Source organism: Bos indicus, chromosome 1 (genome assembly GCF_029378745.1).
Source record: "Bos indicus isolate NIAB-ARS_2022 breed Sahiwal x Tharparkar chromosome 1, NIAB-ARS_B.indTharparkar_mat_pri_1.0, whole genome shotgun sequence".
NCBI lineage: Eukaryota > Metazoa > Chordata > Mammalia > Artiodactyla > Bovidae > Bos > Bos indicus.
In genome coordinates, this window is record NC_091760.1 from 760446 (window position 1) to 775641 (window position 15196).

Sequence of the window (15196 nt, forward strand, 5' to 3'; positions counted from 1 at the left end):
TCAACAGAAGGTACAGTGAGTGAGAGTATCGTAGGCCTGTGGCTCAGAGTATACACTGACTTTCATGTCCTTTTAATGCAAATCAAACTTATGAGATGCACAGCACTGTAGCATATCCCTGACTCTAAAGCAGTACTGAGAAGGTGTGCATATATCACTACTCTATACAGAGACAGGCTTTCTGTTAACATTTACACTGCAGTCCTACCTTTACACCCCACATGGAGAGGTTCTACTTGCAACGTGGAATTCATAGAGTAAAGCACGTCACCATCCTCAGAAACAGTCTCGGACAACTGAGTTAAGTCATCCAGTTCGTTCATGTAATTAATTTGTTCTTTGACCTACATGTAAACAATACTGTTTCACAATGTCCTTAAAATATGTATAAATACACCAAGTGTACAGAGGTAATAAATCTCCGTATCAAAACAAAATCAGACATTTCTTAAAATAAGAGATTTTTAACAAAAGGATAACTTTATCAACAGTGTTTCTAAATGATGTGTTCAAAGTAAACTTCTCTACAACAAAGGAAGATTTTCTATTTTACCACTATTCCTTTGACAATAGTATTTTCAACAAGGATATTTTTGAAAGTTCTTCTTTTTTTTTTTTTTCTATACCTTCTTCTTTTCATACGGTGTTTTCCTTATAGGCCTAAAAGAACAAATGATTCTTTTCAGGCTAATATTAAATATTCAAAAATACAAACAATACCTAAACTTTTCTTTTGTATATAAACCCTTTGCATTGGCAAGTAATTGTCTATAAAGGATGCAGAAATAAGAGCAGCATTAAAGGACACAGAAAATATATCAGTAATATTAACAAAGTATTAAAGTTAGATCCAAGGAAAAGGAAAAACATAAAGTTACTTGCGTTGTGTGATAGGAAACAGTATGCCAGTGTTTTTTGCACCTGTCCTTTTCTATAGGAACTAACTTTTATGGCAATATGACCTATCTGGGAGGTATTCCTTCAGTCCTTCTAAGAAAGAAAGATATTAGCTTTTTGAGGATGTTCTATGCATCGGCCATGCATCATTAGAAACACTTGACATGTCTTACAGGTATTTTACTCCTCACAGTCATTCTGGGAGATAGGTATAGGAAGAAATGGAGCACACAAAGGCTGAGGAACTTGCCCAAGCCCACTCAGCATGTCACCAACAGCCCCGGGAAGTCTGGCTTCAACACTGCTCTTCCAAAATATGCTGAGAAAGTAATACTGAAAAGTCTTTTTAAGTAATATGATAGCAAATGTATCTATAGTATTATTTCAGGTCTAGCTATAGCTATAAATAATGATTTCTGAATCTTAAAACATATTTCAAAAAAATTAAAAAGACTTCATAGTAGGCAAGCCTGCAAATCTACTGTCAACAACGTTTTGTTTTCTGTAAAGAAATTCATCAATAGGCATTCACTCACCCATTCTGCTGTTTCTTCGTGCATCTGATATACATGTATTGAGCACACAATATGTGTTAATGACACGCTTAGTAAAGGAAGCACGGGTTTTGTCATTTAGATCTTTATCATATAAAAGGAATAATTTGTGAAACACTGCTAATAATGTTTTTCTATTGAATATAAACAAAATCTTCCCCTTTTCCCTGGAATCTATAAACAACTATGAAGTTAATATGATGTGATGTTTCAGAGCACCTTACAAAATCATAGCTACTCACCAATTTACTATCAACTAGAATCATCAAGAAATGACCATATCCTATTCAGTATAGCCTAAGTGTTTGTAAATTCACAATTATGTAATTTTTGAAAGTCTATATATGATAGAATTAACTTAAGCAATCATCTGCATATTCCATTACACAGAAATATTACACTTCAGAACCAATGAACAAGCCCTTACCATAAAACTATACATGAACAGAAGTATTATGTACAGTTCAGTTCAGTTCAGTTGCTCAGTTGTGTCCAACTCTTTGCGACCCCATGAATTGCAGCATGCCAGGCCTCCCTGTCCATCACCAACTCCTGGAGTTCACCCAGACTCACGTCCATCGAGTCAGTGATGCCATCCAGCCATCTCATCCTCTGTCATCCCCTTCTCCTCCTGCTCCAAATCTCTCCCAGCATCAGAATCTTTTCCAATGAGTCAACTCTTCACATGAGGTGGCCAAAGTATTGGAGTTTCAGTTTTAGCATCATTCCTTCCAAAGAAATCCAAGGGATGGTCTCCTTCAGAATGGACTGGTTGGATCTCCTTGCAATCCAAGGGACTCTCAAGAGTCTTCTCCAACACCACAGTTCAAAAGCATCAATTCTTCGGCTCTCAGCCTTCTTCACAGTCCAACTCTCACATCCATACATGACCACAGGAAAAAATCATAGCCTTGACTAGACAGACCTTTGTTGGCAAAGTAATGTCTCTGCTTTTGAATATGCTATTTAGGTTGGTCATAACTTTCCTTCCAAGGAGTAAGCGTCTTTTAATTTCATGGCTACAGTCACCATCTGCAGTGATTTTGGAGCCCAGAAAAATAAAGTCTGACACTGTTTCCACTGTCTTCCCATCTATTTCCCATGAAGTGATGGGACCAGATGCCATGATCTTAGTTTTCTGAATGTTGAATTTTAAGCCAACTTTTTCACTCCCCACTTTCATCAAGAAGCTTTTTAGTTCCTCTTCACTTTCTGCCATAAAGGTGTGTCATCTGCATATCTGAGGTTATTGATATTTTTCCCGGCAATCATGATTCCAGCTTGTGTTTCTTCCAGGCCAACATTTCTCATGATGTACTCTGCATGTAAATTAAATAAGCAGGGTGACAATATACAGCCTTGACGTACTCCTTTCCCTATTTGGAACCAGTCTGTTGTTCCAGGTCCAGTTCTAACTGTTGCTTCCTGACCCACATACAGATTTCTCAAAGAGGCAGTTCAGGTGGTCTGGTATTCCCATCTCTTTCAGAATTTTCCATAGTTTATTGTGATCCACACAGTCAAAGGCTTTGGCATAGTCAATAAAGCAGAAATAGATGCTTTTCTGGAACTCTCTTGCTTTTTCCATGATCCAGCGGATGTTGGCAATTTGATCTCTGGTTACTCTGCCTTTTCTAAAACCAGTTTGAACATCATTTATTTTACTGTAATAGTTTAAAGATAATGTCATACAATCAATAAGTTTTCTAGTACTGGAAATGCAAACAAGACTAAACTAAATAAACATGCCCTCAGCTGGTTCATTTCCAATAGCATGCTGCTGCTACTGCTAAGTCACTTCAGTTGTGTTCGACTCTGTTCGACCGCATAGACGGCAGCCCACCAGGCTCCCCCGTCCCTGGGATTCTCCAGGCAAGAACACTGGAGTGGGTTGCCATTTCCTTCTCCAATTCATGAACGTGAACAGTGAAAGTGAAGTTGCTCAGGCATATCTGATTCCATATCCTCCACATTCCTCTTCAGTTACCATCCAGTTCTTCATTGCCTGCCCCAATAACATTCCCTACTGAATGTTTATGTGTATTCATTACAGTCCAGCTTCCAAGGGGACTATTTACTGAAATGACTTCTGGCCAAAGGCACTGGTCCTTACCTTAACCTTTCAGCAGTGTTTGTCCGCTAGAGTTGAGCAATCTCTTGTCTTGGCCTGAGCACTGCATAATGCTGCTCTATTTCCAGAAGAAGTATTCAGTGCTAATATTTCTTCCCCTACAAACAAGGAATCTGGAGAATGTACCTGTCATCACCCTGATCCACTTCCCTTTAAATGCTGTCATCATTCACGTGCAGCAGACCACCAGTCAGTGAATCAGTCTTTTCAAATATTGGTGCAATCACACTTTCTTCTGGTGTCCATTTGTCATCGTTCTTTTTTCTTTACTTCCTTCCTGTGCACACCAGGATCGCTACTTTAAAAAGTCCACAAAAGAGCCAATGTTTTCTAATAATTCAACTGATAAAGAATTAAAAAATGGGCCAAAGATCTAAATAGACATTTCTCCAAAGAAGACATACAGATGGCTAACAAACACATGAAAAGATGCTCAACATCACTCATTATCACAGAAATGCAAATCAAAACCACTATGAGGTACCATTTCACACCAGTCAGAATGGCTGCGATCCAAAAGTCTTCAAGCAATAAATGCTGGAGAGGGTGTGGAGAAAAGGGAACCCTCTTACACTGTTGGTGGGAATGCAAACTAGTACAGCTACTATGGAGAACAGTGTGGAGATTCCTTAAAAAACTGGAAATAGAACTGCCTTATGATCCAGCAATCCCACTGCTGGGCATACACACTGAGGAAACCAGAAGGGAAAGAGACATGTGTACCCCAATGTTCATCGCAGCACTGTTTATAATAGCCAGGACATGGAAGCAACCTAGATGTCCATCAGCAGATGAATGGATAAGAAAGCAGTGGCACATATACACAATGGAGTATTACTCAGCCATTAAAAAGAATACATTTGAATCAGTTCTAATGAGGTGGGTGAAACTGGAGCCTATTATACAGAGTGAAGTAAGCCAGAAGGAAAAACACCAATACAGTATACTAACGCATATATATGGAATTTAGAAAGATGGTAACGATAACCCTGTATACGAGACAGAAAAAGAGACACTGATGTATAGAACAGTCTTATGGATTCTGTGGGAGAGGGAGAGGGTGGGAAGATTTGGGAGAATGGCATTGAAACATGTGAAACGTCATGTATGAAACGAGATGCCAGTCCAGGTTCAATGCACGATGCTGGATGCTTGGGGCTGGTGCACTGGGACGACCCAGAGGGATGGTGTGGGGAGGGAGGAGGGAGGAGGGTTCAGGATGGGGAACACATGTATACTAATTAAATAATGTTCTATTAAAGAAAAAAAATTAAAAAAAATAAAATAAATATATATTAAGTGCAAAAAAAAAAATTAAAAAGAAAAACAATTCTTATAAAATTCCAACTCTTACCCATCTTAAAGCATTGATTGATTCACAAAACAGTTATAGAGTACCAACCATATGCAAGAAAACAAATTCCTCCTTCAAACACAGATATGATTATGATACAATATGATATATAAAAGTTGACATATGAAAGTGATAAATGAAATAAGGAAGGATTTGCAGAAGAAGTGAAGAAAGGAGGTCGTGAGAAACAGAAAAGGGAGAAAATCATTCTACTTGGAGATTCGAATGTGAGCTCAAACATCAGGCACAGGGCATCTGGGTTGTTTCCGAGGAACCTGGAAGGAAGAGCACAAAATACATGGAAGAAAGTAGAGAGATGCATCTGGAAAGACACTGAGAAGAACCTCAAGGGCTACACTGAAAACCTGAAGTTCACTGGCTAAGCGCCTTGACTCTTAGACATGGGAGTCCTAAGTAGATTTACACTATATTGTTTTGCTTCTAAATATAATAATGGTGAATTTAGGGACTTCCCTGGTGGTCCAGTGCTTAGGAGTCCACATACCAATAAAGGGGGAAGGCATTCCATTCCTGGTCAGCCATGGTGCAACTAAACTGTGCTCCACAGCTACTGAAGCCAGCACCCTAAAAGAAGAAACAAAGGAAATATTTGGCCGGGGAGGAGGGCTCACTTTTAAACCACCCACATGATGCGGCAACAGCAGCATCATGGCTGAAAGACAGATGCCTCCCTGGTTCTCCCGCCACCAACAGCAATTTGGCCTCCATCCATGGACATACTCTAAGTGCTAAGAGAGAAAAACCTGCCAGCCAAGAGTACTCTTTCCAGAAAAGTTGTCTTTCAGAAATGAAAGAGAAATAAAAACTGTTCCAGACAAAGCAAACCTGATGGAGTTCATCACCACTAGTCCCACCTCATGAGAAATGCTGAAAGGAGTCCTCAAACTGAAATGAAAGGATGTTCATCAGTGACAAAACAAATTTAAATATACAACACACTGATTAAGGCAAATATGCAGTCAAATCCAGAATACTGTAATATTTTACATGGTGGTATGTTAACAAAGGAACTCTAGTAATAAGGCTAAAGGACAAGAGTATTAAAAATAACTATTTCTCTTGTAAAATATAAAATCTGTATATCATAAACATTAGCTCAAGTTAGAAATTATTTTATAGGAAAATAACAAGGGACATGCTGTTAAATATTGATATAGGATTACCTATCAGAACCCTCATTCTGCATAGCAGGAAACTACTGGTTGCTGTTTCCTCCACTCTTTCTCTGCTGAAACAACCCACTCTCATCAGCAGCATCACATATGTTCTCTGATACGTCCACTTCACTCCTTTGTGCTTCTTTTCTTCTTCAACCTTTAATGGAAGATTGACACTAAGAATAATTGCTATGCATTGATTATAAAGATCTTTGTTTTCAATTTTCTTATTTGACTCAGTGCTCACCCTGAATTTAAGTGATAAAAATATTTTTGTGTTTATTTTAATTTATCACAAGTCACTTAAATTTTTGTAAAATCTGCTCCTTTCTGTTTGAGAAAAAGAAACAAAATTCCCAAACATTTCAAAAATGGCTTTCTTAATAAAATGCAATTATTCGTATTCAGTCTTCCCCATCTGACTGGCAGAGACAGAGAAATAAAAAGACAAAGACACAAAATCTGTCCTCTTTGGTCTTTACCACCTGGATTTTCCATTAAACAGCTGGATGTAGAGGATGTGACACCTTCGTGCCTCAGAAAGGAAACATTCTTCTCTCTGCACTAAAGCTATTCTTTCCCCTCTGCCTTTTATAATTCTTTTTTCACTTGGATACGGGAGATGGCAAAATAGTGACGGTGTTCACTAAATTAAATGAACCAGAGTTTACCAAAACACAAGGAGCAGAATGAAACTGAGGAGTTGTGAGTTAGTGTGGAATTCTGGAATATAAGTAATGCTTCCCAATTCCACATTCAATAACCATCAAACCTTACAGATAGAGGGTATAGAAATAACTACCTAGCATTGCCCCACTATTTACCAAAAACAGCAATAAAATAAAAAAAAAATGTTCAAGGTTTTGTTTAAGGCCCCTAAACTGGCACTCCCTAGCATTTTATGGCACCAAAAGAGATGATACAATTCTGGAACGTTGAATGTTATATGTTACCAAATGAATTCATCAGATTAATCAGATAAGTTAAAAGTGTGACTCTGGCACAGTAACTTAATGCCTTAGTTGGGGGTAGGGCTCATTTTTTTTTTTAAACAGGAGAATACATAGAGTTTTTTTTGTTTCTTTTTCTTTTCTTTTCTTTTTTTTTTGTCTTTTTGCCTGCTGTTCAAACTCAGTCAAAACAAAAGAGCAAACAATTTTAAAAACCTATTACTTGGCATTGAAACATGTAAAATATCATGTATGAAACGAGATGCTAGTCCAGGTTTAATGCACGATACTGGATGCTTGGGGCTGGTGCACTGGGACGACCTGGAGGGATGGTATGGGGAGGGAGGAGGGAGGAGGGTTCAGGAGGGGGAGCACATGTATACCTGTGATGGATTCATTTTGATGTTTGGCAAAACTAATACAATTACGTAAAGTTTAAAAATAAAATAAAATTAAAAAAATAAATAAATAAAAAATAAAAACCTATTACTGAAGAAAGAAAAATCTCACAGCATCTCAGAACTCAGTGTTCTCCTTTGTAGATAAACATTTTTTTTTTTCTTTTTTGCTCAGGGTTTATACTACCTATGGGCTTCCCTGGTGGCTCAAATATTAAAGAATCCACCTTCAATGTGGGAGACCTGTGTTCGATCCCTGGGTTAGACAGATCCTCTGGAGAAGGGAACAGCTAGCCACTCTGGTATTCTTTCTGGCCTGGGGAATTCCATGGGCAGATGAGCCTGGAAGGCTACAGTCCAAGGGTTCGCAAAGAGTTGGACACGACTGAGAAACTTTCACACACATATACACACTCTGTGTAACAAAATCACACATGTCAAAACTTTCTACATTTTAGTAAACAACATAATGGAAAGGTCTGTCTCAAAAGAAACATCTGAGAGTGCTGATTAAAGCATATGTGGGAGCACACATATTTGTTATTAAAAAGATCCTGAAGCAGCCATGCTGGAAATCTAAGTGTTCAGCGACTGCGGAAAGCAGAGAAGATCACACATATTCAACCACAATGAAGAGATTAGAGGGAACACATGTTCATGTACCATCTCTCAGTCAGTGTTTTATTCCCATTCTATGGAAATGTAACTTATATTTAACCCAAGAGAGTTAAAGGGGGGAAAAAAAAAGATGCAAAACCCTAGCTGATTATTCTTCTTAAGCAATGTCCTTGGTGCTTATTCTGGCTCAGAAGACCACATGGTACATAGCTAAATGAGTTTTCCAGTCCATATGAAGACTAATGGAGAAGAATTAGATATTAGAATTTATTGAAGAACAAAAACCATGAAAATAGTTTCTTGAATTCCTGTTATTGAGATAGTAATCGATTTCTACACAATTACCTCTTTGGATGACCCCACTTTATTCATAAATGGAAAATCAAAATGGACCACATCATCAAGAAAGAGAAAAACAAAAGCAAGAGAAAATTAGAAACTCTTTTGGAAGTTAAATTTTCTCTTTTTCCAGAGCCAGAAACTCTACTTGAAACATGTCTATTTCATTCTTAACCTCTGTATATCCTTCTCTAATTCTTCATTTACATACACTTCAGATTCGCCTTGACTATTAGGTGGAGAAGAATTCTCATTTTCTAATTCGGGTTCCATGCTTTTATTGTCACTACCGCTGTAATTATCTGCATGCAGTTGCTTCTGGAATCAGTCCTGTATTGCTTTATTTTTCAGATCCGTATTTTAACAACAGCAAGGGGAACGTGAATTTTTATTTGAATTCTATGTTTCATCTTACCAGGGTAGACAAATCACAGACTAGAATGGCATGCCTGTCTCATGTCTAATTTCCTATTAGTGGGATCTTGCCTCATATTTTGTGACATTTGCATATCAATCTCTTGGTCTTTCACTTTGAATATAGCTACCAGCTCCCCTACTTTTTTTATTTTCTGTATCATTATAAAAACTCTCCTCAATTTTCACAAACACATGTTCAATGTCTAGTTGATATTTTCAAAGTCTACTTTATTTTTAGGGAGAAAAAAACAAAACAAAACAAAACAAAACTTTGAAGATGACCCACAAGTCTATCCAAGGGACCCAGAGTTTACAGACCATGGATGAACATTTGAGACAGGGTTCTTTTTGTTCAGGAAATGCTTGGAATATTACAGAGAAAGATACTCCAAATGCATCTTTTTCCTCAAATCAGGTATGTTATTTGTGAGATTAGGAGATATTTCCTTTTGGTTTGCTCCTTCCTCAGGATTATCACGTAGTGGATCTTCCTCAGGACAAATGGTAATTTGGTATTCCTCACAAAATTTCACTGAACTTCTGCTTTAACTCATTTGTGATGGGTTTTAACTTATCTTTCCATTCTAATTTGCCTTGTTTCATATACATTTTCTCACACAGTACTACACCAGATATTGAAATTTACAGTTTTACATACCTGTGCATGGTTATTCTCATCTTCATCAAGCTTTCCTTGTTCTTCCTCTGTTATCATTTCCAAGTCTGGTTCTCTTGACAGATCTGCATGTTTAGTTAAAATTACTTAGAATGTTTAGATAAAAGACATACTCCTCATTTAAAACATAGATCTAAAACATTGTATGAAGTGACAGATTAAATCAATCTTAATCTTCAGCTGAATATTTACTTATTTAAGAACTACTTCCAATGACCTAAAAATGTCAACAAACCATTTGGGAAATACCAGATGTCACCAGGTTATAGGCACACAAACAGCTCAAAGATTCAGTCACAGATTGATCCAAACAGCAGTGAACAAAACAATCAGAAATCAAACAAAATACAGGACAGACACATAAAGTCATCATATATTCTCTTCTCTACTTCATAACAGGACCTTTTTAACAACATGCCAAGCATCAGCTGCAACAGTATTCATGGTTTACAAAATTCCTCTTCCTTTTTAGCTTTTATCAGTTCCTTCATCTGAAATGCTTCCCTCTACATTTCTGACGAATTATTTTTCATTTTTAAGGCTCAACCTGCTTTGTGAAGTTGTCTTTGATTACTGCCATCTTTCCCCTGATAGAGGTATGCCTTTCCTTGTAGCTCCCTTTAAAGATTTTTCTAGTGTACCTTTCTAGATTTTCCTAGTGATAGACATAGATCTGAACTGTAAATTATTTCTTTACATGTCTATCCTCTTGGCTTCTAGACTGCAGAGGACAAGCTCTTAAAAGTCACCTCGGTATATATAGCGTTTGTTTTTTTTTTTTTTTTTTTAATTTTTTTTTGTTGAATGATAACTGTTTTACAGAATTTTATTGTTTTATGTCAAAGCTCAACATGAATCATCCATCAGTTCAGTTCAGTTCAGTTCAGTCAGTCATGTCCGACTCTTTGCGACCCCATGAATCACAGCACGCCAGGCCTCCCTGTCCATCACCAACTCCCAGAATTCATTCAGACTCACATCCATCGAGTCAGTGATGCCATCCAGCCATCTCATCCTCTGTCGTCCCCGTCTCCTCCTGCCCCCAACCCCTCCCAGCATCAGAGTCTTTTCCAGCGAGTCAACTCTTAACATGAGGTGGCCAAAGTACTGGAGTTTCAGCTTTAGCATCATTCCTTCCAAAGAAATCCCAGGGCTGATCTCCTTCAGAATGGACTGGTTGGATCTCCTTGCAGTCCAAGGGACTCTCAAGAGTCTTCTCCAACACCACAGTTCAAAAGCATCAATTCTTCGGCCCTCAGCCTTCTTCACAGTCCAACTCTCACATCCCTACATGCCCACAGGATAAATCATAGCCTTGACTAGACGGACCTTTGTCAGCAAAGTAATGTCTCTGCTTTTGAATATGCTATCTATGTTGGTCATAACTTTCCTTCCAAGGAGTAAGTGTCTTTTAATTTCATGGCCACAGTCACCATCTGCAGTGCTTTTGGAGCCCCAAAAAATAAAGTCTAACACTGTTTTCACTGTTTCCCCATCTACTTCCCATGAAATGATGGGACCAGATGCCATGATCTTAGGTACACATATATCACCCCTTTTGAACCTCCTTCTCTTCTCCCTCCCCATCCTACCCCTCTAGGTTGATACAGAGCCCAGTGTCTCTTATTCAATAATTATTTCTCGGGTTTCCACTCAGTATTAGGCACTGGAGTTTAATGAAAAATGTAGGGAAATATGTCAGGGATGGCTTTTCTAGAGAGAATGCCTGAGTGAAGACTTACAAAGTTCAACGGAACAGAAGGCAGGAGAGGGAGAGCATTTCAGGCTGTAGCAAGATGGGAAGAGAAGCACACACACCACAGGGTAGATATTTGTCCAAAGTGAAGGGATGGGACTGACGAAGGTCATGGCATCCAGTCCCATCACTTCATGGCAAAGAGATGGGGAAACAATGAGAACAGAAACAGACTTTATTTTCTTGGGCTCCAAAATCAATGCAGATGGTGACTGCAGTCATGGAATTAAAGGACGCCTGCTCCTTGGAAGTTAAGATATGACAAACTTAGCATTTTAAAAGGCAGAGACGTTACTCTGCTGACAAAGGTCCGTCTGTCTAGTCAAAGCAAAGGCTTTTCCAGTAGTCATGTATGGATATGAGAATTGGACAAAAAAGAAGATTGAGTACTGAAGAACTGATGCTTTTCAACTGTGGTGTTCGAAAAGACTCACGACAGTCCCGTGGACTGCAAGGGGATCCAAGCAGTCAATCCTAAACAAAATCAGTTCTGAACATTCGTTGGAAAGACTGAGGCTGGTGCTGAAGCCCCAGTACTTTGGCCACTGGATTTGAAGAGCTGACTCATTAGAAAATACCCTGATGTTGGGAAAGGTTGAAGTCATGAGAAGGGAATGACAGATGATGAGATGGTTGGATAGCATCACCGACTCCATGAACGTGAGTTGAGCAAGCACCAGGAGATGGTGAAGGACAGGGAAGCCTGGTGTGCTGTGGTCCCTGGGGCTGCATAGAATCAGACACGACTGAGCAACTGAACAACAACAACAGGGACAAGTGGTGAAGGCGCCAGCAGTAGTTCAGAATTCTAGTGCAAAGGACTGAAAAGACTAGAGATAGAGGGTCAGGCAGAAGTCAGCTTATGAGAGCATCAGTGGCACTTTAAGAAGTCTAGACATTAATGTGACTCAGAGTGCCTCATGGTCACGTGTGCTTTTGAGATTGTTGATTCTAAACACCACGGGAGGGAGGAATCTGAAGGGCATATGAATAACCGGAGGAAGGCGAATCTGAAGGCATTAATACTGGGAATAACAAGGTAATGCAGGCCTGAAGTGAGGGAGTGTTTACAGAAATATTTAGGATATAAAACTTTCAGGGTACAGTATAGAATAAATCTTTAAGAAACCAATACATGTACAAATCCAGGGACCCTGAAGGATAAAATAACTGCTCATTATTTTATAAAATGTATTGACTGAGAAGAAAATGATCAACATGAACTGACTGAAGTGGATTCTATCTATTTTTTAGTTTTCCTATCTCACATCGGCCAGTGTTGAAGGGACTCATGTAGGCATTTTATTTGAACTTGTTTTTCCTGGATCTACCAAGCTCATGGAGAGACAAGAGCAAACGACTCAGTTGTATAGATTAAAAGAAAAAAAGACAAAACACATTGAGTTTGGAGCCTGTAGTCACTATTCTAGGAGATAACTGAAAATATTCTGCAAATGCAAGGGGAGAATAGAAAAGAAAAAAGTACAGGAGTGAAAAAAGAAACAGTGGATGATTTCTTACCATAGTCCGGACCATATGACTGATTAAGGGTGCTACATTAATTGGTATTTACAGACAACACATTATTAGATGTGGTTACTCAATAGACTGGGCATCCTAGTAGAATCAGAATTGACTTTCTATATACTGCTTTTAAGTGATACATCACTCCTTTATAGCAACCTCCCATGTGAACTCTTAATTCATTACAAATACTAAAACAAGGTGATATACTATGTGGACACAGCTAAGAAGGAGGTACTATGTAGCAAATGTCCCATGACTCCCATTCCCTCTGGGATAGCCAATTCTAAAAAATATGAAGTAACAGAAAACACAAGAAATATTTTAGTATTTGGTATCAGAGTTGCTTTTGCAGTTATACTGAATATAATCATAACTAATACTTATGAATTGACAGCCATATAAAAACATTGCTATGAAGTCTGGTTTTAAGAAGGCAGTCTCTAGATGGCTACCTAGTCTCCCAACTAGTCCCAGAGCTCTAAACATAATCCTGCTACCCATTCTCAGGTGTATGCTAAATTCTAGCTTAAACGAACTTACTTTTTGTTAACTCTCTTTGTTATTTATTGTATTACTATACCTCTTGAAAATCCGTATGCAGGTCAGGAAGCAACAGTTAGAACTGGTCATGGAACAACAGACTGGTTCCATATAGGAAAAGGAGTACGTCAAGGCTGTATATTGTCACCCTGCTTATTTAACTTATATGCAGAGTACATCATGAGAAATGCTGGACTGGAAGAAACACAAGCTGGAATCAAGATTGCCAGATATGTAGATGACACCACCTTTATGGCAGAAAGTGAAGAGGAACTAAAAAGCCTGCTGATGAAAGTGAAAATGGAGAGTGAAAAAGTTGGCTTAAAGCTCAACATTCAGAAAATGAAGATCATGGCATCCGGTCCCATCACTTCATGGGAAATAGATGGGAAAACAGTGGAAAGTGTCAGACTTTATTTTTTGGTGCTTCAAAATCATTGCTGATGGTGACTGCAGCCATGAAATTAAAAGACACTTACTCCTTGGAAGGAAAGTTATGACCAACATAGATAGCATATTCAAAAGCAGAGACATTATTTTGCCAACAAAGGTTTGTCTAGTCAAGGCTATGGTTTCTCCTGTGGTCATGTATGGATGTGAGAGTTGGACTGTGAAGAAGGCTGAGAGCCGAAGAATTGATGCTTTTGAACTGTGGTGTTGGAGAAGACTCTTGAGAGTCCCTTGGACTGCAAGGAGATCCAACCAGTCCATTCTGAAGGAGATCAGCCCTGGGATTTCTTTGGAGGGAATGATGCTAAAGCTGAAACTCCAATACTTTGGCCGCCTCATGCGAAGAGTTGACTCATTGGAAAAGACTCTGATGCTGGGATGGATTGGGGGCAGGAGGAGAAGGGGACGACAGAGAACGAGATGGCTGGATGGCATCACTGACTCGATGGACATGAGTCTGAGTGAACTCTGGGAGTTGGTGATGGACAGGGAGGCCTGGCGCACTGTGATTCATGGGGTCACAAAGAATCGGACACGACTGAGCAACTAAACTGAACTGAACTGATGGTCAGGAGGATAATGCAAACACCTTGCTAAGAGGTATTGATTGGCTGTAGGTTGCATAAAAGGAGTCAGCACAAGGTAGACTTTGCTACAAAATCTAATTTGGAACCATCAAAAGGACGGTAAGACCATGCCCAGGCGGCCCACAGCTGAGTGCTCTAGGCTTCTGCATTACCTTCTTTGCTTCCTGTTTCCTGGCAGCTCCGACTTGCATAGCTGATGGAGAGAGTAATTCCCTATTGGGAACACCACTGCAGTCTTCATCTTCGTTTTATCTATTATGGTCTTCTGTCCAAATTCTGTGGATGCTGACTGATTTTTGGTCATTGAATGGGACACCAATGCACACTGACCATCAACTTTCAAATGCCTGGCTCTTTGACAAGTCTCATTATTGAGGCTCAAAGCAGCAGAAGACCAATTTGAAAAATGTGAAAACAAAGTCTCCATTTATTAGAATGCGAGTAAGAATACAACTCAGACTAGCTTGTACAAAGTCTTTCTTCAGAGAATCAGTTCCATGTCCTCCTCTCCCCTGAAACTCGCTAGTCCTTCACAGCTTACAGTATCTCACACGTTACTGCCATTCATGAAGAGATGTAAACCTGTGTGTCTCATTTCTTCTCCTTTTTAATTGCCTAGTATTACTGATTTTGATTCACTCAACTTCTATTACATATTCTGTATTCCATAAGAACTTTACCAATAATTATTTTTTCAACATCAGTTGAGTTCAGTTCACTCGCTCAGTCATGTCTGACTCTTTGTGACTTCATGAACTGCAGCACACCAGGCCTTCCTGTACATCACCAACTCCTGGACTCTACCCAAAATCATGTCCATTGTC